The sequence below is a fragment of the Podarcis cretensis genome (assembly GCF_951804945.1).
Source record: "Podarcis cretensis genome assembly, chromosome: 3".
Classification (NCBI taxonomy): domain Eukaryota; kingdom Metazoa; phylum Chordata; class Lepidosauria; order Squamata; family Lacertidae; genus Podarcis; species Podarcis cretensis.
Genome location: NC_137172.1, coordinates 118,787,807 through 118,813,517, shown reverse-complemented (window position 1 = coordinate 118,813,517; position 25,711 = coordinate 118,787,807). Strand labels below are relative to the sequence as shown.

At 43.8% G+C, this 25,711-nt stretch overlaps 1 long non-coding RNA gene across 1 annotated transcript in view; it reads left to right on the top strand.

The window, feature by feature from the left end:
- Positions 1 to 24,080, top strand: part of LOC307212809 — a 30,735-nt gene extending 6,655 nt beyond the window's left edge. Inside the window, exons 2-3 of the long non-coding RNA XR_013837239.1 lie at positions 11,330 to 11,470; positions 23,964 to 24,080. This is a non-coding gene — a long non-coding RNA (uncharacterized lncRNA). The remainder of the gene's footprint in view (positions 1 to 11,329; positions 11,471 to 23,963) is intronic.
- Positions 24,081 to 25,711: the final 1,631 nt, after the last annotated feature.

Sequence of the window (25,711 nt, the reverse complement as noted above, 5' to 3'; positions counted from 1 at the left end):
TTCCTGGCTGGACCATGGGGGGCCTGAGGTGTCGTACTGGAAAAGTGCCCAACCATTGAAGATTAATAATAATAATAATAATAATAATAAATTATTCATACCCCGCCCATCTGGCTGGGTTTCCCCAGCCACTCTGGGTAGCTTCCTACAAAATATTAAAATACAGTAGTCCATCAAACATTAAAAGCTTCCCTAAACAGGGCTGCCTTCAGATGTCAGATAAGCACACTTAAAAGGTAAAGGTACCCCTGCCCGTACGGGTCAGTCTTGGCAGACTCTGGGGTTGTGCGCCCATCTCACTTAAGAGGCCAGGGGCCAGCGCTGTCCGGAGACACTTCCGGGTCACGTGGCCAGCGTGACATCGCTGCTCTGGCGAGCCAGAGCCGCACACGGAAACGCCGTTTACCTTCCCGCTGGTAAGCGGTCCCTATTTATCTACTTGCACCTGGAGGTGCTTTCGAACTGCTAGGTTGGCAGGCGCTGGGACCGAGCAGCGGGAGCGCACCCCGCCGCAGGGATTCGAACCGCCGACCTTTCGATCGGCAAGTCCTAGGCGCTGAGGCTTTAACCCACAGCGCCACCTGCGTCCCAAGCACACTTAGGGTACGATAAAAAAAGGAAACGTAAAAAATGCCAGTCACATGTATAATAAATTTAATACAAATAATAGTAATGGTAATAATAAGATGAAGACAAAGTTAGCCTTTCCCTTTATAAACAGGAAAAGCTATTTTTTAATCGTCTATTATTCTTTGTAATCAATAATTTATTCTGCAATAATATTAGTTTAATAATGCACATCTGTATTCATGCAGCAAAATGCTTTGCTGGAAGTAGACTTAATAATATATGTAGAAATTGGACAAGAGGAGCAGATGAAATCCACAGCAGACTTTGCCTGGGAATACACCATGGACAGAATTTGCTTGAACTGCTCATACGCCTTGATGGGTTCTAAATTAAATGTAGCCACTCAGGAAAAAGGAGCTAGGCATTGGTGTAGACAGCTTGATGAAAGCACCTGCTGAAGGCCCAGCAGCAGTCAAAAAAGCAAACAACATGTTGGGCTGGATTAAGAGACAGCTCAGCTGGTAAGAAAAATACCACAATATATCTTCAAAAATAGCCTTAACTGGTGTCTCTCTCCCCACACGCCTTCCCCAAGGAAGGAGAAAAACCAAAGAGAAAAGATGAGGGGGAAGGAGGGGGAGAGCTTATTAAAACAAAACACCATTCCCTTTTTAAAAAGAGAAATGAAAATAAAAACTCTACTTTAAAAAGTTTGAGATGTGTCATTGCACTGGACAATGAAAAGTTCTCTTGGCTAGCACAAATGAATTCAAGCTGCATGGAATTTGAATGTGCCAGGGGCTGCCAACTTGGGTTATGAACATGTGGGCAGGGAACTAAGTGTGATGAGGATGATGGTGAAAATTCTGCAGTGGAGTTTGATGGGCATGGATACAGGATTCTTGCCTATGAAGCTCATCAGGTATACAGTGGTACCTCTAGATGGGAACGGGATCCGTTTCGGAGCCCCGTTCGCATCTAGAAGCAAACGTACCCCGTGTCCACGCATGCGCGGGCCACGTTTCGGCACTTCTGCGCATGCGCGGGGTGTCATTTTGAGCGTCTGCGCATGCGCATGCGGTGAAACCCGTGCTCCGTTACTTCCGGGTTGCCGTGGAGCGCAATTCGAACGCGCTCACCCCGAAGCACATTGAACCCGAGGTATGACTGTACTGGCTTGCGCTGCTCCACATGACTGATGGAAGGGTAAATATAATAAAAATAATGAAGCACTTTGGCTACCTTTAGAAAACCAACAACAACAACAGCAGCAGCAACAACAACAACAACAACAACAACAACAAGAAGCAGCACTTCAACCACAGTGTTTTGTGGTTCAACCACAGGGTTTGTCCAATATGTATGTATGTATGTATGTATGTATGTATGTATGTGGGATGCAGGTGGTGCTGTGGTCTAAACCACAGAGCCTAGGGCTTGCTGATTGGAAGGTTGGCAGTTCGAATCCACATGAAAGGGTGAGCTCCCATTGCTCAGTCCCAGCTCCTGCCCACCTAGCAGTTCGAAAGCATGTCAAAGTGCAAGTAGATAAATAGGTACCACTCCAGAGGGAAGGTAAACAGCGTTTCCATGTGCTGCTCTGGTTTGCCAGAAGCAGCTTAGTCATGCTGGCCACATGACACGGAAGCTGTCTGCGGACAAACGCCGGCTCCCTCGGCCAATAAAGTGAGATGAGCATGGAACCCCAGAGTCGTCTGCGACTGGACTTAACGGTCAGGGCTACCTTTACCTGTATGTATGTATGTATGTATGTATGTATGTATGTATGTATGTACTGGATATTAATCATCCTCTTCAGATGAAAAGGATCCCAGAACAGCTTACAAAGATAACTAATAAGCCAGTAAATCACCTCAGACTTACAATCTACGGAAAAGTGATGGATAGGGAGAAGGAATAGGATGAATTTTGGCACTACTTCTCAGATGCATTAGTATTTACCAAGGAAGTTGATTGAGGGGAACACACGTAAAACATACAGTAAGCAAAGTGAAGCAAAACAAAATACAACCTCCCTACCTTCCATAACAGGAGAAAAGAAACCCAGTGGGTTTTACTGAATATATTATTTAAAGTAGCACAGCAGTGTGGAATTCTAGATCCTGTGAGATACTTGGGAGAAACTGTGGCCTTCCAGATGTTGCTGGATTAAAACTCCCACCATCCCTGACCATTGACCATGCAGCTTGGGGCTGATGGGAGCTGAAATCCTGCAACTTCAAGGGGGGGGGGACAGATTCCCCACCCCTACTTTAAGCATGTGAAAGCTGTTTCTCCATGAGAAGATCGGGAGGGCCTGAAAGCTGCCTCAGAATAACCCACCAACATGGGTGGGGCCAGTTTTTCTTTGGGAATTGGCTTCCTCCCTCTGGGTGGGGTGTTGATTTCCAGGAAAAGGTCCATGTAATAATCAGCCTTGCCCAGATGTTTGCATCTTGCAGATGCAGCAACAGCATCATGAGAATCTTTTGCAGACAACAGTTTTCATGTGGCTGGGCTGTAAACAGCACTTTCCTTACTCACGGGCAAGAGGTTGAAATTGGTTCTATCTGACCCCCTTTTTGGTTCACCAACTTTAACCTGCTGAAGGACCAAAGAAATTCATGGCTAGATCTCATAATTTCAATGGGAGGGTCTGCTGGGCTTCCATGGGCCCATCAAGAGGTCCCATGTCCAGGCTTCTTGTCCCTTTCTCTTCCTGCATACAAATCGTGTCCTCCCTAAAAGAGGGTATGTGTTGTGGTGAGACCTGGAGACTGACCTCCTGGTTGTGGGTGGGTCTATTGGATAGCCACACACACAACACCTGATTGGTAGATCCCTTGATGCTGGGTTTAATCTGGCCAATGGGGTGCAGTCTAAACGGATCGAGGGACCTATATAAACCCATGCACGTGTCCCAGAGCTTCCTCTTTCGCTTGTGCATTGGAACACCCACCCACCTCTCCCTAATTTAATTTTTTTTTTCATGAGGCAGACAGTGTTCTTTATTTTTATTTTGTTTAAAAGCTGCTGATCTGTCTCCTTTTTTAAAAAAATGATATTTTATTAAGTTTTACAAAAGAGAAACATTACACACAAAAAACAAAACATCAAAACACATAAATACAAACAATCAACATACAATGAAAAAGAGAAATCAAAAAGTTAACAAACAAAAAAGAAATAAGACCCTCTTTTCAAGTTATTAACATTCATGAACTTATTTTCCTGACTTCCTCACACCTCCCTTTCTTGTATTCCAGTTTAAAATTGGTTAGCAAATTCATTCTTATTAGTTTCATCCTTGATTACTTTCCCTCACATAGTTTATTTCTCAAAATTTTCATTTAGTATCTAACCCTTCTTTTATACTCTTATTTTACCTTATTTACTAGAACCCCTTCATTTCATTTCAATGTCATCAACATTCAAAAATTTTACAGTGTTTTTGTAGATAGGTTTTAAATTTCTTCCAGTCTTTTTCCACCAGCTCTTCTCCTTGATCTCGAATTCTACTGGTCATTCACCTCTCCCTAATTTTAGGGCATTTTGCGATTGACCTTGCTATGCCGTCATGTGTCATCTGTCGTTGGGACAGGGGCACGGCAGGAATTTCCCCCACTTAGCTGATTGGCTGTTGCCATTGGGTTTCACTTGCCGTGTAGCAAATTGTCACAACTTGTAAGGTTGTACCCACCCACAACACAGGGTTTGGTTGTCAGGTTGCACCGCAACACGTGCCCTCTTTGAGGGAGGACACGATCTGCAACAAGCACTGTAAAAGTAAAAGGTAAAGGTACCCCTGCCCGTACGGGCCAGTCTTGACAGACTCTGGGGTTGTGCGCCCATCTCACTTAAGAGGCCAGGGGCCAGCGCTGTCCGGAGACACTTCCGGGTCACGTGGCCAGCGTGACATCGCTGCTCTGGCCAGAGCCAGAGCCAGAGCCAGAGCCAGAGCCGCGCACGGAAACGCCGTTTACCTTCCCGCTGGTAAGCGGTCCCTATTTATCTACTTGCACCCGGAGGTGCTTTCGAACTGCTAGGTTGGCAGGCGCTGGGACCGAGCAGCGGGAGCGCACCCCGCCGCAGGGATTCGAACCGCCGACCTTTTGATCGGCAAGCCCTAGGCGCTGAGGCTTTAACCCACAGCGCCACCTGCGTCCCAACAAGCACTGTAACTCTCCAGTAATTTGACATTGCCCCCAAAGGGTCCCTCTTCCATTGTCTCCTGAGAGAGGTGGATGCCAGAAACCAGCAACAACATTATAGTCCCACAATGGTGGGGTAACAGTGGTTGGCAGAAATATCGCACTCCAGGTGACCAGTCGGTGACAGAGGGAAATTTTATAAGCCTAGCAACCCCTCTGGAGGTGAAACAGGGCTGTCTTTGTTCTATCCAGGGAGAAGCATTTCTGCAACACCCACATGGTTAGCACCCAAGAGAAACCACATCATATGCTACTGCTGAAGCTGAGATGGAAGATATTAAATAAAAAAACAAACAAACACACAAATAACAACACAACTGTTATTGCCATCACATCACATTTCAATGTGCAAGTGGGACTACAGAGATGATGATAGCTGTAGGATATTTATATCTCCCAGAAATCTCTCACAAATTGAAAGAAGATGTGTGTGTGTTTTGCTGAGGCTCCAAGAGGTGCTGTACTGTAAAACCTCTTTGCCTCTGATGGGGAAGGTGTTACCGTAACAGGCAAGGAAGCAGAGCCCTGCAATTATTTGGGTTTTAATTCAAACTGGAAAGTATCCGCAGGAGGACTGCAGCATCTGAAGGTTCTGAGAGAGGCACTACAAGATGGGGGGGGGGGGGGAGAGCATGTTTATGCTATCGCACATTGTGCATCAATTAAATATAATCTGAGCAAAGCACAACTGGTGGCTACAGACATAAAAATAGCCTTAATATTTTAGCGCCTCTGTTGCTTTGTGCATCCAGGTTCTTAGAAAGGTGGCTGCAAATGATTATTTCCCTTAGCAAGTTCACATGGAGTTGTTTGCTCAGTTTAATAATAGTCTATCTTGTTCAGGGTGAACAAACTGGTCCCGGGAGGGGTAGTGGGGTGGGGGAGGCAGTAATAAATCAATAGCCCAGATGTAATCTTAGGTGTCTAGAATGCAGAGAGGGATTTTGGAGCATAATGGCAGTGGTTGTCTATTGTCATTCAGACATGAGCTGCATCAGAAAAAGGCTTGTGGGAACTAGATAAGGGTTGGTCAAAAGTGGGCTATAAATCAAACAGAGGCAGGATTCTGCTGATTTCCCGCGCACGCTCGCTGGGGAGGGAGGGGGGGCAGTGATAGATCTGCAATTTACTGCTTATCGCATCTGCTGGAAGTTTCATAATACAAAAGCCTGACCTTCAATGAATAAACACCCTCATTGACTACCTGTTTCTGGCTGCAATATATATATATATATATATATATATATATATATATATATATGACATTACTCTATGCTCATTGCAGAGAGCTGCTGAAAAAAGAAGACAAGCAGCACTATGAAAATGATGTGACATCTTTTTGGGCTTAACAAGCTCTCGCCTGTCGCTAGCAGCTGTCACTTCAGCTACGTGTAGTCACTTTGCCATCAAAATGCGCAGAATTTATTGAAAGGAACTAGATACTTATTCAACAGGACTAAAAGGTCTACGGGGAGAAAACAGCCGCTCAGCCACTAAAAGTGTGCAGAGCAGGAGGTCAGGCTCTTTTAAAACACTCTCGTGTGAATAGCCCTCTTCCCTTTTAAGTGGGGAAGAGGCCTTTGTTCTGCCTTCCTTTGGTTGTGAGAAAATTCAAAACAGCCTCACCACTGGAGGAGGCGGTACTGGAGTCTTGGGTGATATAGCATAGAGACTAAGAGCCTGAGTGATGGACCAGAAAGACCCTTGCCTCTGTTACAATACATTTTGTTTGATTTACTTAATCTGATTACACGTATACCCAAGGAGCTCGAGAAAATAAGCACCTCCCTCAAAACAACGCTGTGAGGCAGGTTAGTCGGTGAAATGGTAACTGGCTGAAGGTCAACCTGTGGTTTTTCATGGCTAAGGGAAGATTTGAATTGGGGTATCTCCAGATCCTCCATTATTAAGGAAATCAGCCCTGAGTGCTCACTGGAAGGACAGATCCTGAAGCTGAGGCTCCAGTACTTTTGCCACCTCATGAGAGGAGAAGACTCCCTGAAAAAGACCCTGATGTTGGGAAAGATGGAGGGCACAAGGAGAAGGGGACGACAGAGGACGAGATGGTTGGACAGTGTTCTCAAAGCATGAGTTTGACCAAACTGCAGGAGGCAGTGGAAGAGAGGAGTGCCTGGCGTGCTCTGGTCCATGGGGTCACGAAGAGTCGGACACGACTAAACAACGACAACATCTCCAGATCCAGCCCAACGTTTTCTGCTAAAGTTTCTAAGCTGCTTTAGGCTGGCCATTATCTCTTACCCTCAGCGTCTCCTTTCCAAAACAAAAAGAAACCAAAACTCATTAAAATAATTTGGCATTACAGTGTGAGTTTCTATTAATTTTCCTACACAGTTTTGACTAATGTATACATCTTCTGCAAGCAATTTCCTGCAGAATAATACATTTTTGTGTGCTGGGAACTGCAGCTCTAGAAGAAGAAGAAGAAGAAGAAGAAGAAGAAGAAGAAGAAGAAGAAGAAGAAGAAGAAGAAGAAGAAGAGGAGGAGGAGGAGGAGGAGTTTGGATTTGATATCCTGCTTTATCACTACTCTAAGGAGTCTCAAAGTGGCTAACAATGTCCTTTTCCCTTCCTCCCCCACAACAGACACTCTGTGAGGTGAGTGAGGCTGAGAGACTTCAGAGAAGTGTGACTAGCCCAAGGTCACCCAGCAGCTGCACTACACCACAACAACCCTAATCACCCTTAACAAACTACAGTTCATGACTTCCCCCAAATGGCGTGATACTGCTCTAAATGTCAGGTGCAGATCTGACCCTTTCAGAAGAAGTGCTCTTATGCCACCAGGTTTCAGCGTCTTGTGTTGTGTAGGTTTTGGGTCACTGCTTGTTGATTCAACAGCATAACATCTTGAGCTGTTCAACACTTCTTCTTTTTTAGCAGTTTTCACTACTGTGTTGTTCTACAGCCGTTCTCCCAAAACAAGAGCTCAGCTGGCTTTACCATTTGGCATGCTGCATGGATTTTAAAAACAAACTATAAAACAGATGGCGGAAATACTGATTAATCTGTTTAGGAAATGCAGGTTGTATATACATGTATATTAAAGAAGGAGAGACTTAGCAACACTGTTCAGCTGAACCAGCTGAACCACAAAATATGGATTGGCATACAATCGTAAAAATGAATGGGATGTGCTGTATCATATTTATTTATTTAGCAAAACCTATGTACTGCTTCACGAATAAAACTTCTAAGTGTTTTCCCCCCTTCCAAAGTTGCAGGGAAGAAAAGAAGATTGAAGTGTGCTATCTGGGTAATGTTCTGCAGGATGAAATTTTATCAAAATTTTAAGAAACGGTGAGAAGTACAAAAGTTTTTAGCAGCAGTTAGCCAAAATCTGGATGCAGTTGCTATTTTGGGAACCTAGTGCAGGATTAGTGGTTGTGCTGCCTGTTATATTTTGTATCTAAGTCTGTTTGTTTTCAATAGACTCTGCTTGTATATTAGCATATAAACATATATTACAAAGACACTATAAATCATCCAACAGAAACGAAATCCTTCATTCCCATCCTAGACTTCTCACTGTTTAGGGAAGAGGGGAATATTTCTGTATTATAGACTGTGGTCTCCTGCTATGCAGCCTTTGTGCTAATTTTTGCTTAACACAAGTAAAATCAATGAATGCCCCCTCTCACCCTGCCAATTCCACCATGTCTCTCATTGCTACATACATGTATTTTCTTCCTTTCCCTCAGTAACCATTGGATGTCCTACTCACAATCCAGCCAGGATACCTCTCTTTCCCTCACTTGCCCTGCAGGGCCAGAGTTGTGTCCTGACTTCTCCTTCAGTTTCTTACAAATGTCCCCATCAATTCCACTTGTTCAAAATATTTGGTGCTTGTGAACAAGAAGAAGAAGAAGAAGAAGAAGAAGAAGAAGAAGAAGAAGAAGAAGAAGAAGAAGAAGAGGAAGAAGAAGAGGAGGAGGAGGAAGAGGAGGAGTTTGGATTTGATATCCTGCATTATCACTACCCTATGGAGTCTCAAAGCGGCTCACATTCTCCTTTCCCTTCCTCCCCCACAACAAACACTCTGTGAGGTGAGTGGGGCTGAGAGACTTCAGAGAAGTGTGACTGGTCCAAGGTCACCCAGCAGCTGCATGTGGAGGAGCGGGGAAGCAAACCCGGTTCACCAGATTACGAGTCTACCGCTCTTAACCACTACACCACACTGGCTACACCACACTACACCACAATGGCTCTCCCAGGGGAAAGAAATAGATGGAAATAGAAGTCTGTCTCAGGGTTCCAGAATGTGCCTCGGACACACTGGCGGAGGAAGAGGAGTGCAGGGGGAGCGCACCGCCCCGGCAGCGCAATCCCAGTGTGGTGCCATTGCAGCTGCCCCCTCGCCCGTGCTGGGCGCCATGCCCCCACAGACAGCGTGCCATGCCCCAGGACGCATGCCACGCCCCTGCGGGCAGTGCTCCATGCCTCCAGGACGCGCACCAAACACGCATCCGCCTGCTCCTCGCCCCCCAGTGCTGGAGCATGAAGCTCCACCACTGCTTGGACATCTGTAATAATCTTCATTGAATGTGCTGCAGCAGACGTTTAAAAGCTTCTTCTTACGTTATCTTTTTAGCATGAGATCTTCTTTCATAACATTCAAACCTGGGGTCCCGATCGCAATTGGGACGCACACAAAAAATGAAGCACTCCTTCACACAGGCCATTGCTAGACTGAGGTCTGGTTTTCCTAGATTTGATGAAGGACACCGGCCTAGATGGCTTTAGGAGTATATTGGACAATGTTCCGGAAGATAAGTATATCAATGGCTACTAGGAATGAATGTTGGATATATTATGTCCAGTGTCAGAGGAAATATATCTCCAAGTCTTCAAAGCCCTTGACACCTTTGGTAAAGGCTGTTCTCCAACTGGAGCACTCGCAGGGCAGTGTTTCCCAGTTGTCGGTATTTATACTACAATTTTTTTTAGAAGCTAAGAGGAAGGCATGCTTGGCAAACCCTCACTGTGTTCAACTCCCACCCAGAAACCTATCTCCCCACTGTGGTAGGACGTGTGGATCCAGAATTGGCCTCCACAGTCACTTATGGACTCACTGTTAAAACCGTGTTTATGGAAGACAATCTTACTCGGCTACGAGTGATCGCCAAAGAAGAATATTTCTAAGTACCAGTTGTTGGGGATCTTGAGCAAGAGAAGGCTATTGGGTTCATGTCCTGCTTCTGGACTTTGCATGCAAATCTGTTTGGCCACTGTGGGAATAAAACGCTCGATTACATCCTTTGGTCTGATCCCACAGGGCTCTTCCTATGTACAGCACCATTCCCTTTTGCATGGCAAAGGTAAGACCAGAAGCCCCACAGCAAGGGGGAAAGCCCACACAGTGAAACCCCCTCCATCTTTTCAAGAAGGGGCAGTTCTGGCATGGAGAGGAACTGTGAAAATCAGCTCCTCCAACATGGCCAGGTTCTTCTGGCATTACCTTCGTGGTGTGGGAAGAATCCGTGCTGTAACGCTGTAGGGTTCCCACACCGCAAAGGCAACATGAGACAGGGCCCCAAGAGGCAGCTCTGTGCAAAAGGGTTCTCCTTTAGTGGTAATCTGTGTTTTTCCTCCATGTAAAACATTTTGCAGCTTGTCTCGTTACAGCATTTGCAAAAACACCAGCTGAAAGCAGCATGAATTATTTAGGTTTTGCAGCAAATCACCCTGATCTTGGTGTTCAACTTCTTAATGCACTCTAAGTGAGCCCTAGGAGGCAAATCTTAGCAGACAAGGGGCATAATGCAAAGCAAGCTTTATTAGCCACAGAAAGCCACACTATAGTGTTTATTAAGTATACCATAGATAGTAAATCGCTTTGATGGTGTGCATGAGAATCACCATCGCAATCAGCACTGACCAGGTCCACGCGCCTTTCTTTTATGAAAATAAATTTATGACTTTGTTGGTCTGATTAATATAACGGACCTCCCCCACCCCCTTTTAGTAGATAACTGATTTTCAACAGATCGCTACGTGTCACAAAGAGTCTCAGTCTCTCATGGTTTAATTGTTTTCAGAAAAAGGAAAAAGTACATTAGTGTTATCATTTGCCTGTTGCCTGTTCCAACTCCGGAGAGTGTTCTTCCTCCAGTGATCTGGGGGAGTATATGCCAAGAGCTTGCTGCTTGTCCATTCAGTTGAATAAAGAGTCATTAAGCTTCAACCCTCCCCAAACATTTTGTTCATTTGAGAAACTGCTGCTTGGACCGATCAGAAAGAGTAACCCCCCCCACCTCACCCCCATCTTACATCATTAAATGACATTTGCAGGGAGGCTACATTTATGATCCTAATCAACTTTTATCTTTGGCCAATGAGATTAGTCTGTGACCAGACAGACAATAACACTAACCTCCCCCCTCCCTCCAAGTCCTCAATGGGCAGACACTGGCTAATAAATATTTAATGGATCAGATAGAGCAAGTTGGGTATTTGCAAAATATAGCCAGTCTCTCTCTCTCTCTCTCTCTCTCCCTCTCTCCCTCTCTCTCTCTCTCTCTCTCTGCTAGAGAAATACAAATGGCAAGTCCTAACGTTTTCTGAATGAAGAGGAGGTACACATCATCCCTTGTGTGTGCTATGCTCTGATCTCATTGTGCACAGTGGGAGCAATGGAGCCAATAGGAACCAAGAACAGATGCGATGACATGGTGGGTACTACCTGTTTTATTTTTAAAATATATGCACACAGAAGTGAAAAATTTCTAGAATAGAAAGCAGGTGGTAGAGGGTTGGGATAAAGTAACTGAGGGGAGGAACAAAAATACATTCCAGATGCATTCCATCAAGCTTCACCCACTGGGCTAAACGGCAAGTGGCAAAATATTTATTTGTTAAATTTGTACACCACCCTCATCCATAGATCTTGGGGTGGTTCACAACATAAAAATACAAGATATAAACACAAAACACACAAGAAAAACAAGGCAAACCCCCCACAAACCAATAGCCCCCTCTCCTACATCCCTTATCCAAGACTGAAAAAATGGCAGTGCGCCAAAGCTAATGCGCCAAATGCACACACATAAAGATCAGATCTGAATGATCCATTTGTGATCTAAGGTTCCCACCTGGAAGTACTCTAAGCCAGTAATGATTTCATTTCTTTCCTGACTTACAGTATTCTTTGCCTCCCCTCCACAACAGTCTTATTTGGCAATTAGGTGCAACTGTCACTTCGTCAAAAGTGTGATTTTTCTACAACCCTGCTCCTCCCAATCATCTTAATTCTGATAGTTTAATACAAAATCTGATATCTAATATCGACTGACAGCTTTTAGAGAGTGTGAAAATATAATCCATGTAACCACATCACTTGCGATAATATATTCTTCATTTATTTTTGATATTGATTGGGGGAATATTGTCTGTGCTGTATGTTTATGTAACTAAGGCTGGCCTGTGTAGCCCCAATAAAAAAATATGGTGAAAATAACTTATTCATATAAACTTATTTAAGATGACAGCCTATAACTTGAACTCTTCCCTTGCACGTATTTATTTACCAACCTATACTCTGCTTCCCAACCATAGCTTCTGAAAACATTATGAAAAGAAACACTACACTATATCCATAAAAGTGCATCAGCTATGAATCAAATGTCACAGCAATGAAACACATACTTTAAACCACCAGCAAAACCCATAAAATCTACTCAAAAACCCAACCAGTAGCTTCTCCCTAGAAAAGAACTTTCAAAAGAGGAAGATCTTAGCTATCTGCATAAAGGCTGAGTGCACACTACTGTTAATCTGGTAATTCACCTGCAGTGCTTAAGACAACAAGAGAGCCACTTTAGACAATAGATGGACATGCAAAGAAGGGCATCCCTGGTAGATTAAACGTGTGCCTGGGGACAGCATGTTTTATGCTTCAACTATAGCAGTCATTTCATTCACACTCATCTCTATAGTCTAGCAGTCTTAATAGGCCCCACAGGACACCAGGGCTACTGACAGGGGGGTACAGGGGGTCCACAGGTACCAGGTCCTGAACCAGCAGGGCCTCCTGACTCTTTACTTTCATGTTTTAAAGATGTAAGTCAATTGGACATATACAAAGAAAGTTAGAAAGGAAAATGTGGAGGCAGTTATCTAAGACTTTATCAGGCAGCAACATTGCAACGGACATTTAATCACGGCCACTAAGCAGACAGAAGAAGGAATGCTGGCCATCCTCATCTGCGGCTCATGTAAACTTACTGCTTACATACCACAGAGGTTAAATGTGAATGTTTTAGGCTTCAATTCTCATGCTTTTGAGTACTCCATCTCTTCTCTTAAACCAGTGTTCTTCAGCTTTAGGGCAGGTTATCTATTGTACATAGGGATCTGCTTCCCATACAGCATTAAGTTATGTTCAGTTTGACTGTATAGGCGCAATCAAGACATGGATACAACACAAATCTAACCCATTCTATTTCCTCTGTGTGCTCATCAGAACAAAGTCCTATTGCATATATATAGTACACCTAAATCCATTTATGTCACACACCAGTACTACCTTGTTTAAATCCTAAAGCTTTCATGTCCAGACATTATAAGCTGATACATTTTTGAGACATGCAACCTAGTCAAAAGCTCCATGGATGCACCAGTGTTCACAATGATTTATGTGTAGTAGCTCTCATAGCAGCCAATGAGAAAGCCTTTGCACACCTGGAAGCTCTGTGTACACATCAGAGTGTCAGGTGCCACAGGGCTGAAGGATGGAGCCTGGGTCGCTTCCACTTGCCTCGCAAGAGCTGCTGGCTATTGTGGATGGAGAGAGACTACAGACTTGGCTTCACCAATTTGTTACCCTTCAGATGTTTTGGATTCTTTTCACCCCCAGCCAGTGCTCACATTGTTTGGGGCTGAAGGGAGTTGCATTTCAAAACATCTGGAAGGCACCAGCCTGGCGAAGGCTGGTGTAGGCAATACCAGGCTAGATGGTCTGACTTAGTACAGTGGTGCCCTGCAAGACGAACGCCTCGCAAGACGGAAAACCCGCTAGACGAAAGGGTTTTCCGTTTTGGAGGCGCTTCGCAAAACGAATTTCCCTATGGGCTTGCTTCGCAAGACGAAATGTCTTGCGAGTTCCTGCGGTTTCCCCCCCTTTTCCCCCCTTTTCCTAAGCCGCTAAACCGCTTATCAGCTGATCCGCTGATAAGCCGCTTAACAGCTGATCCGCTAAAAGTCGCTAAACCGCTAATAGCGCTAATCCGCTAAGCTGTCAATGGGCTTGCTTCGCAAGACGAAAAAACCGCTATACGAAGAGCCTCACGGAACAGATTAATTTTGTCTTGCGAGGCACCACTGTATAAGGCAGTTATCCTATGTGGTCCAAAATACTTGGATGACTTCAGGTTGGCAACAGCTGCTAGAGACAATTCCAACTCAGAGCCTCATAATACCATCACAAACTTCCCTGGCCTGGGAATTTGGGTGATATGCGAGGGCAAATCAGGTGCTATTTGTTGTTGTTGTTTAGTCATTTAGTCGTGTCCGACTCTTCGTGACCCCATGGACCAGAGCACGCCAGGCACTCCTGAACTAGCATTTGAGGGGTGATGTTCTATCCTAGCTATGGATGCAGCCCCTTACACACTTACTTTTCCACACACCCCTTCCTCCACAGTGGGATTTATTTCTGAGTAGATATGTATAGGATCACACTGAGAGCCTTCTTCCTGACTTGCTGGTTTTGAATGTGTTGTTGTTGTTGTTGTTTAGTCATTTAGTCGTGTCCGACTCTTCGTGACCCCATGGACCAGAGCATGCCAGGCACTCCTGTCTTCCACTGCCTCCCGCAGTTTGGTCAAACTCATGCTGGTAGCTTCAAGAACACTGTCCAACCATCTCGTCCTCTGTCGTCTCCTTCTCCTTCTCCTTTCCCAACATCAGGGTCTTTTCCAGGGAGTCTTCTCTTCTCATGAGGTGGCCAAAGTATTGGAGCCTCAGCTTCAGGATCTGTCCTTCCAGTGATCACTCAGGGCTGATTTCCTTAAGAATGGAGAGATTTGATCTTCTTGCAGTCCATGGGACTCTATAAAAAACTCCCATGCTGCTGATTTTCACAGCTCGGCTGAGGCCACCTTGTCATTCGTCTTGGCATCAGACCAGCCTCTTTGGCCTGCTTGCCTTCATCCTATGCATTGCAGAAGAGAGTGACTGCATAGCTAAAGACTTTTAAAGGAAGAAGCTATTTCAACACCTCAAAAAGATAAAAGATCTAATGAACAATTTTAATAAGCTGGAAGAGAATTCAGGAGAACACGCTGAATCCAGCGTAATTTCCCACCAAGCCAGGGCCATCTTTACCCGGGGGTGCAAGGGGTGCAGTGCACCTGGTCACTGAATTCTGGGGGGCACCAAATGTATTCTGAGGGGTGCCAAATGTATACCTACTGTATACCAGTCACTTTCGATCAGCGGCAGTGAAAAGCAATGGAGCGAAAGTCCCCGCCCCCCTCTTCCATCGCTCTGTTACTCCGTAGCGTCAAATATTCCCGATGAGTCAGGAAACAAAAGCAGTGATTTCCACTGTGTTGTTACAGATGAGCAATTTTCCTCCCCACCCCAAAAGTCAACAACTTTGAGTTGCCCCCCCCCCAAAAAAAAATCTGAGGGTGGCTAAACTCAATTTGGGGGCACTGGGCAGATCTTTGCACCCCGGTGGTGCATATGCTAAAGATGGCCCTACACCAAGCTACTAACAATTTTCAATACCACCTCTCCTAGTTTTCTTCACCAAATGCAGCACCTCAAAGTAAAAGAGAGGGTAGCTCTGTTAACACTTTCTGAAAGAAACAAAAATAATAATTTGTGCATGTCTTGCCCTTTTTTAAAAAAAATAAAAAACAGTTTTGGCAATGCATGGTGAGTCCTGCATGAAACCCTTATTTGGGAAAGGTACATTTTTCAGATATCGGGATCTTTGCAAGCCGAATATGCTTGCAATATCATTTGATATTCCTTAGCCTTTAAGTAGGAGCATGGGAAGTTTTAAATGCCGGGGTGGGATATTGATTTTTCTGGTCCTGTGAAATTGAATAAGTTAATTCATAAGATTATCTCCGGGAGAGAGAGAAAAAAAGTCAAAAGTATTTCTTTTAAATGCTGCCCTAAGAAAAAGAGCATGGAAGTCAAACTACTCCTCTCTATGAAGGCACATTTAAACAAAAAAATGGGAAATTATTTTTAAATAACCTTTTAAAATGGTATTTCCTGCCACATAATTTTGTGGAAGCACCATTTTTTAAAATAAAATATGTTTCTAATAGCATATTATATTTTACTCCCCACACTAGGGGAAGGCAGCACAAGGGTTCTGAGGGCCATTTTCTTTTTCCTTTTCTTCCAGGAAAGGGAATAATTTATTAACCCCGCTGGTGCTGATCTTTTAGAAATCTGCTGACTGGTATCTACTGCAATATAATGCCAGACAAATTATAGAACTGAATTATAAAATGATGAGTCACAGTTTTGTGCCGCTAAAGCAAGAAGGAAAGCAAAGAGCAGAATCTGCTTCATCCTCATGGAATCAAATGGTTGGAATGCAATGGAGTTTAGTCATGCAAACTACCTATTCAGCTTAAGAAAGAATGCACACCATAAACCTCCCCCTGAAAAACCCTCCTAAGAATGACAACCAAAAGCCTCGTGATGGAAGAGTAGCTCCATCTCAATGCCATCCAAAGCTATGCTTGGCACACAGTTTTCAGCAGATAGTTGGTAAGACAACCTGTTGATTATTACAGCGGCCTGGCTGTGAACTGAGACAACACACAGCAAAGATGATTGCTATCTCTTTTAAACAAGCAACCACTCTTTCAAAAAGCATCCGCCAAAATGTTTTACTATGAGATCATCCTTCGAACGCCCTGTAAGTACTGCAATCTAGGGCTGGGTGTGGTTCATCTGGAGAGAGTTGGGTTTTAAATGGAAAGGGTCCAAACAACGGGATTTCTACCACAGATCACAGGAGTGTATAGGTTCCCAGGGTGGGGAACTGTCTGCCTGGGAAGAACAGCAATTACTGTGACAGATTGCCATGACTTGGTGGCGGTTGAGAGACTGAGCTATGAATCAAAAAGTGCCAGTTTTGAATATTGCTTCTGCGACGAACTCACGAGGTGACATTAGGCAACCTCTTTTCAGTCTTAGCCTGCAATGTAAGCATTTTGAGGAAGAGAGGATAATGTATGTGAAACTATTCAAAAGTACTGTTTCGACCCTTCATGTCATTTACAGAGCAGTTTTTTCTCTGATAGCTACCTGTAAAAGGGAAAGGGACCCCTGACCGTTAGGTCCAGTAACGAACGACTGTGGGGTTGCGGCGCTCATCTCGCTTTACTGGCCGAGGGAGCTGGAGTACAGCTTCCGGGTCAAGTGGCCAGCATGACTAAGCCGCTTCTGGCGAACCAGAGCAGTGCACGGAAACACCGTTTACCTTCCCACCGGAGTGGTGCCTATTTATCTACTTGCACTTTGACATGCTTTTGAACTGCTAGGTTGGCAGGAGCTGGGACCGAGCAACGGGAGCTCACCCCGTCGTGGGGATTCAAACCACCAACCTTCTGATCGGCAAGCCCCAGGCTCTGTGGTTTAACCCACAGCACCACCCGCATCCACAACTACCTGTAGGAGGTCTCAAATCCGGTTTTCCATGCTTGTGTGGCCCAGACTTTCAATTGCTAGAACATTATTGGTTTTGCTGCCAGCTTGGCTTGCTGGAAACATCCTTCCTGACCTTACAATGGTCTTTTTCTGTCAGTTATGAAGTCAAGTATTATGCTGGTGCCTCCTATTAATGTGGATTTGTCTAGGACCAAGTTAATTTTAGCCTGCCCTTGTGTTCAGGAAGGTTCTGTTCAGGCAGTTCCATAGGAGGTGAACGAGGTCTCTTTGTGGCTGTATGCATCTTTAGCAGCCCCCCATGGGTGCAATGCCTATGTGTTTAAGACAAGCTGGAGTTCAGTTGGCCCAGAGGAATATTTTCTGTGGGATTAACCTCAGTACAATGCCTAGCTTAATACTATGGAGGACCTTTCCACATTGTGTTAGGTGGCTTTTGAATACTTTGTTCCACTTATGCCTAATTAGATATAGATCAGGGCTTGGTGTGTTATTTGCTATTGTGTATGCACACTTACTGAGTTTTCTCGTTAAGATGAAGGCATGGGCTACTTACAGGTGACCTGGTATGCCTTTTTTAAAGTCATCCAAGTTGGTGGTCATTACTACTTCTTGTGGAAGAAAATTCTGTAATTTAACTACACACTGTGTGAAGAAGAATTTTCTTTCGTATGTCCAATGTTCCAATGTTCAGTCCCCAGGTGGTATTACTGGAGAGGGAGAAGAAATTCCCCCAGTCCACTTTCACCACAGTGTGCACCATTTATACACCTCCATGATTTCTCTTCTTACTCTCTTTTTCTTTAAATTGAAAGGCCCCAATTTTTGCAGCCTTTCCTCTTAGGGAAGTTGCTCCACCCCTTTGCATAAATATGTACAGTGGTACCTCGGGTTACAGACACCTCGGGTTACAGACTCCACTAACCCGGAAGTAGTACCTCAGGTTAAGAACTTTATCTCAGGATGAGAACAGAAATCGTGCGGCGGCAGTGGGAGGCCCCATTAGCTAAAGTGGTACCTCAGGTTAAGAACGGTTTCAGGTTAAGAACAGACCTCCGGAACGAATTAAGTTCGTAACCGGAGGTACCACTGTATATAACATATATGCAGGTATAGTGCAAAATATATTTTTTTAAAAAATTCTGAGAAAGAATGATAAAAGCTAAATACTCCTCCGTAAAGCAGTGACCAAGTAAGTCACATAACAGCTTTTAGATATGAGCAAGAAGAGGTGAACTTTGTTTACACTATGTCTCCAGATGTTTCATGTAAGGACAGTGCGCAACACAGCTGGGATGATGAGCTCTAAATCCTGGGAAGACGTACGATTTTAAACCCAAACTTCAACTGGGGGGGAAAGAACAGCCCATAATGGTGAGAGATAACAGGTGGAAGCCTTGCTTTGCCATTGTGCCTGGAGGGCAAAATCTGGCAGGCAGAAGTCACTTCAGAACAAAAGCCACGGCATCTGCTGTTCACTGTGCTTCTTCAGTCCATCCCTATTTATTCAGCATCACTGACAACACTCTCACTGCAGTATTTTAAGCTGGTTTTACTTTTTTTAAAAAACCAAACCCTTATGACATGACCATCAGTTCTGGGAAAACAGTGATTTAAAGGATGGTTTGGGCCTAAAGCTGGGTCCAAAGTCCTGTTTCTGATTCATAACAATAACTAACTAATAAGACACTGATGCAGTCCTTACAGGCTTACAACTTTCCTGGAAGGTGGGTCAGTATTATTACAGTGGTACCTTGGTTCTCAAACTTAATCTGTTCCGGAAGACCGTTCCAAAACCAAAGCGTTCCAAAACCAAGGCGCGCTTTTCAATAGAAAGTAATGCAAAATGGATTAATCCGTTCCAGACTTTTAAAAACAACCCCTAAAACAGCAATTTAACATGAATTTTACTATCTAACAAGACCATTGATCCATAAAATGAAAGCAATAAACAATGTACTGTACTATAAAATAAATAAGACAGTATTGTAGATGATGAAAATTAAAATTATTTTTCTTTCTTACCTGCACTGATGATAGTCATTGTTTGGATGTGGGTCTTTTATCCATTTCCGCAGTCACACAATCAATTAATCAGTAGCTGAACTGGGTTCCACACAGTGACAAAAACAAATTAACCGAAAAAGCCTCAAAAACAAAAACGCAAAATAAATAGCAAAAACAAAAGCGCCAAATACAGTGGTACCTTGATTCTTGAACTTAATCTGTTCTGGAAGTCCTTTGACTTTTGAAATGTTCAGAAAACAAGGTGTGGCTTCTGATTGGTGCAGATGCCCCCGAAATATAGCCGACAACTGCATCGGATGCTCGGCTTCTGAAAAATGTTCGGAAACCAGAACACTTCCTTCCAGGTTTTGAGTGTTTGGGAACCAAAGCATTTGAGAACCAAGGTGTTTGAGAACCAAGGTACCACTGTATCTGCAAATTGCAGAGTGGGGGCAGATGCAGAGTGGCTTCCTTAGTACTACCTAGTGAGTTGTAGGCAGAGAAAATATTTAAACTGGGAACTATTCCTGATTTACGGATGCGGGTGGCACTGTGGTCTAAACCACAGAGCCTAGGGCTTGCCAATCAGAAGGTCGGCGGTTCGAATCCCTGCAGGTGACTTCCGTTGTCCGGTCCCTGCTCCTGCCCACATAGCAGTTTGAAAGCACATCAAAGTGCAAGTAGATAAATAGGTACCACTCTGGCAGGAAAGTAAATGGTGTTTCTGTGTGCTGCTCTAGTTCGCCAGAAGCGGCTTAGTCATGCTGGCCACATGACCCGGAAAAACTGTCTGCAGACAAATGCTGGCTCTCTTGCCCAGTAAAGCAAGATGAGCATTGCAACCCCAGAGTCGTTTGCGACTGGACTTAACTCTCATGGGTCCTTTACCTTTATCTTTTTATTCCTGATTTGGAGCCAAGTCACTTGGTCACTTCATCAGCTGTATGAATTTTGTATCAAGGCAGGAAATCCACGAAAGACATTTCCCTCTCTCCCCCCCCCCCCCCGTCATGGTTTTTCACAGTAGGGAAATATTATAGAAACAATTCTAAACTAAGCCTGCTGGGTCTTCTTAGATTAATGGCAGGGAATCAGCAGCTCAGCAGATGCAGTGGTTCCACTTCTGCTCTCTGGACAACCCCTCCAGGAATTGCTTCCAGGAATTGTGTGTGTATGAGAGTGGGCTTGCATTCAGACATGGGGTTTATTGCGTTAGCTTTCCTTGCATTCGTTACACTGGCTTCTGTGCTGATTTTGAACAGCTCTTTTACATTGCACTATTTGCTGAATTATGGGATGGTGGCTTTTTGGTTGACACCCACCACGTCGTGCTAATTTCTAAATGGCAAGAGAGGACTGTGTGCCAGGAAACAGCCCCCGATATAATCATGTGAAATTGCAACGCAAAAATCCCACAATTTTCCTTAGGGTTGCCACCCCCAAGGAAACAATTAACACAGAAATGAGTGTTAAACCACTGCTAGATTCCCCTAGGTTTCCACTAGTGGCTTTTACATTGTGTGAAAGATTAACAGGTAAGAAAATGTCAGGAAGATGGAGTGATGTGCTGCCTGAATATAGCCTGAGCGAAAGTGAGAAAGATCTAGGCAACACTGCCACCTGCTTCTGGCTCCAAACAAATTACCCCAAAGGGGAGGTAAAGGTAAAGGGACCCCTGACCATTATGTCCAGTCATGGCCGACTCTGGGGTTGCGGCGCTCATCTCATTTTATTTGCCGAGGGAGCCGGCGTACAGCTTCCGGGTCATGTGGCCAGCATGATTATGCCGCTTCTGCACGGAAACACTGTTTACCTTCCCACCGGAGCGGTACCTATTTATCTACATGCACTTTGGCGTGCTTTCGAATTGCTAGGTTGGCAGGAGCAGGGGCCGAGCAACAGGAGCTCACCCCGTCGCGGGAATTCAAACTGCCGACCTTCTGATCGGCAAGTCCTAGGCTCTGTGGTTTAACCCACAGCACCACCTGCGTCCCCTAAGGTATTGAATTAACCCTAAGGTAACTCAACCCTAAAACAGAAAGTTTTTGCCCTAGATCAGGCATGTCCAACATGTAGATCGTGACTTCTGGCCCCTCAGTGATCTCCTAACAAAAAAGCAAAAAAGCAAAAAAGCAAAAAAGCAAAAGCCCACCCCAACTTTGGCTTCCTAAAAAAAGCTCCACGACTTTGGGTAGATCACTGCCAGTTTTTTTTAATACTATGAGTAGATCTCAGTCTATTGAGAGTTGGATGTCCCTGCCCTAGATATTGGGGTGGGGGGTTGGAGAAAGAGGAGAGGAAACATGGAGTTGGTCTGAATAGTCAACTTCCATCCCATACTGTAGTGGGCCACCTTCAGTCACAGAATTCAGACTTCTCTGAATACTTTGGTTATTAATGCTCTTGCACCATTGTGGTGCAGGAGGAAGCATGATAGGGATGGCAGCTATGTTGCTTTTCCAAGAGAGCCATTCCATGCCCCGTTCTCTACATACAGAGAATGCAGGATTGCAGTTTTAGTCTTTTTTCTAATTAGCTTTGTTTCATTATCAATGACCCACTTTCACCATACTGGATACAGGCAGGAGGAGAGGGAGGGAATATGTGGACTGTGTCCGTGGCACTGTCCAAATCACATTCTGAATCGGGGCCAGCCCACCCTTCTTCCCAACGTAGATCTTTCTTACCCCCTTGTTTGTGATGTAGAGCTTCGCCCAACCCCTTCTCTGGCAGGAGGTGGGCACCATTTTGTGGTTTGCCTCAGAGGCCAAAATGCCTTGGGCCAGCCCTGCTATGAATCACATTCATGATCTTCTTGAACATCTGCCTTCCGTACTTCTGAATTTGTTAAGCAGATGTGCCGCTCTTTGGATTCAGAGTGGAAAGTAAAGGCCAGGTTGACACCTTTCCCTTTCTACCCAAGCAGCTGTAGTCAACTAAGTTTTACTCAAATTAAACCCACCGAAATTAATGGACCTAACTTCCTCATGTTTGTTAATTTCAAAGGGGCTGCTCTGAGGAATGCTTGGTGTGGTGTTTCAGCCTATGGAGTCAAAATATTTCTTTTTTTAAATATCATTTTTATTAAATCTTAATATTCCAAAACATTTATTGTCATATACATTTTTAACGCAAAGTTTCTTCTTGACTTCCCATCCCTCCTTTCCTGATGTTTTTCTTCTTTTTATTAGCTGTTTTACAACACATTAGCTGTTTTTCTTATCTAAACTTCACCCTCATTAGTTCTTTCAATAACCCACTTCTTATATCTCAAATCCTGCCCACAACTCCATGGGCGATACTTTGACAGATAATCCGTCCATGGTCTCCATTCCTCCTTGAACACTTTGTCGTTATGTCCTCTTAATTTAGCAATTAATTTCGCCATTTCAGCATAGTCCATCAGTTTCATAAGCCATTCCTCCTTCCTTGGTAATCCTTCCTTCTTCCACCTCTGTGCATATAAAGTTCTAGCTGCTGTTGTCGCCTACATAAATAAGTTAGCCAGCTTTTTCAGGACTTATGTCCCCATTATTCCTACCCAAAAGGTTTCATGGTTTTTTTTGTTTTGTTTTTTTTGTTTTGTTTAGGAATTATCAGTTTAAACACCCTTTTCAACTCATTAGATATCATTTCCCAAAGCCCTTTCGCCTTTTCACATGTGATAAAATGACCCTTCCTCCCTTTGGCATTTCCAGTAGGCGAGTCAAAAGATTTCATGCCCAAGAACTGGTTTGTTAAAAAGGTCTTGTTACTTCCTACATTAACCAGACCTGATGATTTCCTCAGTGTCAGCTAATATGTTTCTTGCTTGGGTTGAGCTACAATTTAAGCCAGGGTCCAGTCTGAGCTGAAAGTATCTCAGGAAGCATATACTTCTGGGGAGGGCCTACATTCTTAATATGGCTCCACCCGGCCTTCATCGTACCCTTTGGAATGCAATCCTGATGCAGAGAGATCTTTTCAATAAGAAAAGGGAAAGATGGGGTGGCCATTTTGTTGTGGGGTTATCCAGAAGGAGCCTGCATTATACATACAGCTGCTTATACGAGCTATAAAGGATAATTTTCTTGTATTAATGCCATAAATTTTGTAGAGCCAGCAAGGCTTCCCACTGCATAATAGCTTAATTTTTCATTCTAATAATAACTGGCTGCCAGCAGAAATGAATGGGTGAAAAAACAAACATTTCTGTTCTGTGACATGATCTATGACAGATGTACAGTTTTTGGAGGCCCTCCGGCAGGGTATTCCAATCCTTCCCCCTCTTTACCCAATGGCAAGAAAGAGAATTAGCACCAAGATAAGAGAGTGAACTGTAAAGGAACTCCAAGAAAAATGACTCCCTCCATCTTCCACTTAAAACTGTAATTGGCAATCAGCCCAATTTAAAGCTGCGCTGAAACACCCCGGATGTTTCAAAAGTGCTTTAAGACTATGAGTATTGTGTCTACATTATTTAAACCAAACAATGAAAACATCTTCCTAATACTCACAAATGCCCGTATTTTTATTTAGGTAAGGGCAGGGAGAAGTCAATGTCTCCTACAAGAACCAATTTTCCCGGACTTTCTGAAAGCAGCCAAGATAGCTAGTATCCAGGAGTGTGTATGGGATACTTTTGGAGCAAACCAGAGGCGAGAAGGAAATTCTTCGCATTAAATGTTTACAATTCAACCCTTTACGGTGGGTAATAATTTTTGCTTGTATTGGACTATTGGATTGCAGAATTACCAAATAGCTTCAACTAAAGTGGCCATTACAGAAGTCAATAATTATGGTTCTCTGTGAAAGGCTACTCTATTACAATGTGAAATAAAATGGGGGGGGGGAGCAAACTCCTTACAGTTCCAAAATGTGCCAGACACCCAGAAATCAGAAGTATGACAATTTGAGATGGGACACAAATCCACTCATTTGGTGGATGTGAATGCATTTTTGAAGCTCATCAGAGATAGCCAAAGCCTCGTTAAATGAAGGTAAGAAGCTTTCAGAAAAATATGGAAATAAAATAATAATCCATAGCTCCACGGCTGTGGTGGTTGAGGAGGTCTGTTTTTGTGGATTCTGATATGAAATGGCCTGATCCTGCCCTCTAATGTGCAGATTAGAATTTATTTATCCTTTCAGATATCTCATTTCTCCAAATTTTCCAACATACTTCTCAGCTCAAAAGCATGAATTTTAAAATACGTATTGTAGGATGAAATACATTATAAAAGGCTTATTTTGAGGGGAAAATATGTTTAGAAATGCTTGAGAATACTCAAAATATGTACTGAAATTGAAAGTTGTGTCATTTTGTGGGGGAACCCTTTTCCCAGATTAATGTATAAATGGGATGGATTGTGAATGAATGTATGTGAAAGTAATAAAGACTGGAATTAGGTTATACTGGATACTTCTCTGTGTGTTCAGTACTGCAAGCTCATCCTGGAGGTACATGAATGTGTGCTTCTGCATATAAAATAATAATAATAATAATAATTCCCTTTCAGGGGAATGGGTTCGAGACAAGCCATCACCTTGACTTGCTAGCTTTCTGGGATTTTTTTTTTTTTTTTTTTTTTTAATGATACAGCAACTCATCCTATCACTTGTAGTCTTTGCTGGGATATTGGTTTACAGTGGCTGGCATTTGCAAAAGCAAAACTTTAAAGTCACATTTATTTGGAACTATATACTGCAGTGAACAGTGACTCATTGATTAATTGAATTTATATCTCAAATTTCTTTCTCCAAGATGGTTTTCTTTCTCCAAGATGGTTTTCCCCCTCATTTAACCCCCACAACGACCCTGTGAGGTAGGTTAGGCTGAGAGGTAGTGACTGGCCCAAGGTCACCCAGTGAGCTTCAGGGCCAGGTGGCAATTTGAACCCTGGTTTCCCAGTTCCAAGTCTGACACTGTAATATTGCAAAGTGTGCGTGCACAAAATTATGTGTGTAAGGAGCTGTGTGTGCCCATATTTCCCTGTCACCACCATTGCTCTTTCCAAACAACATGATCCCTAATATACTCCAACTTACAGTGGTACCTCGCAAGACGAATGCCTCGTAAGACGAAAAACTCGCAAGACGAAAGAGTTTTTCGTTTTTTGAGTTTCTTCGCAAGACGAATTTCCCTATGGGCTTGCTTCGCAAGACGAAAACGTCTTGCAAGTTTGTTTCCTTTGTCTTGCATGTTTGTTTCCTTTTTCTTAAAACCGTGCATTCAGGGGGTGCAGTTGTGACTTGACTTCGAGGAGCAACTCATAGCATGCGGTGTG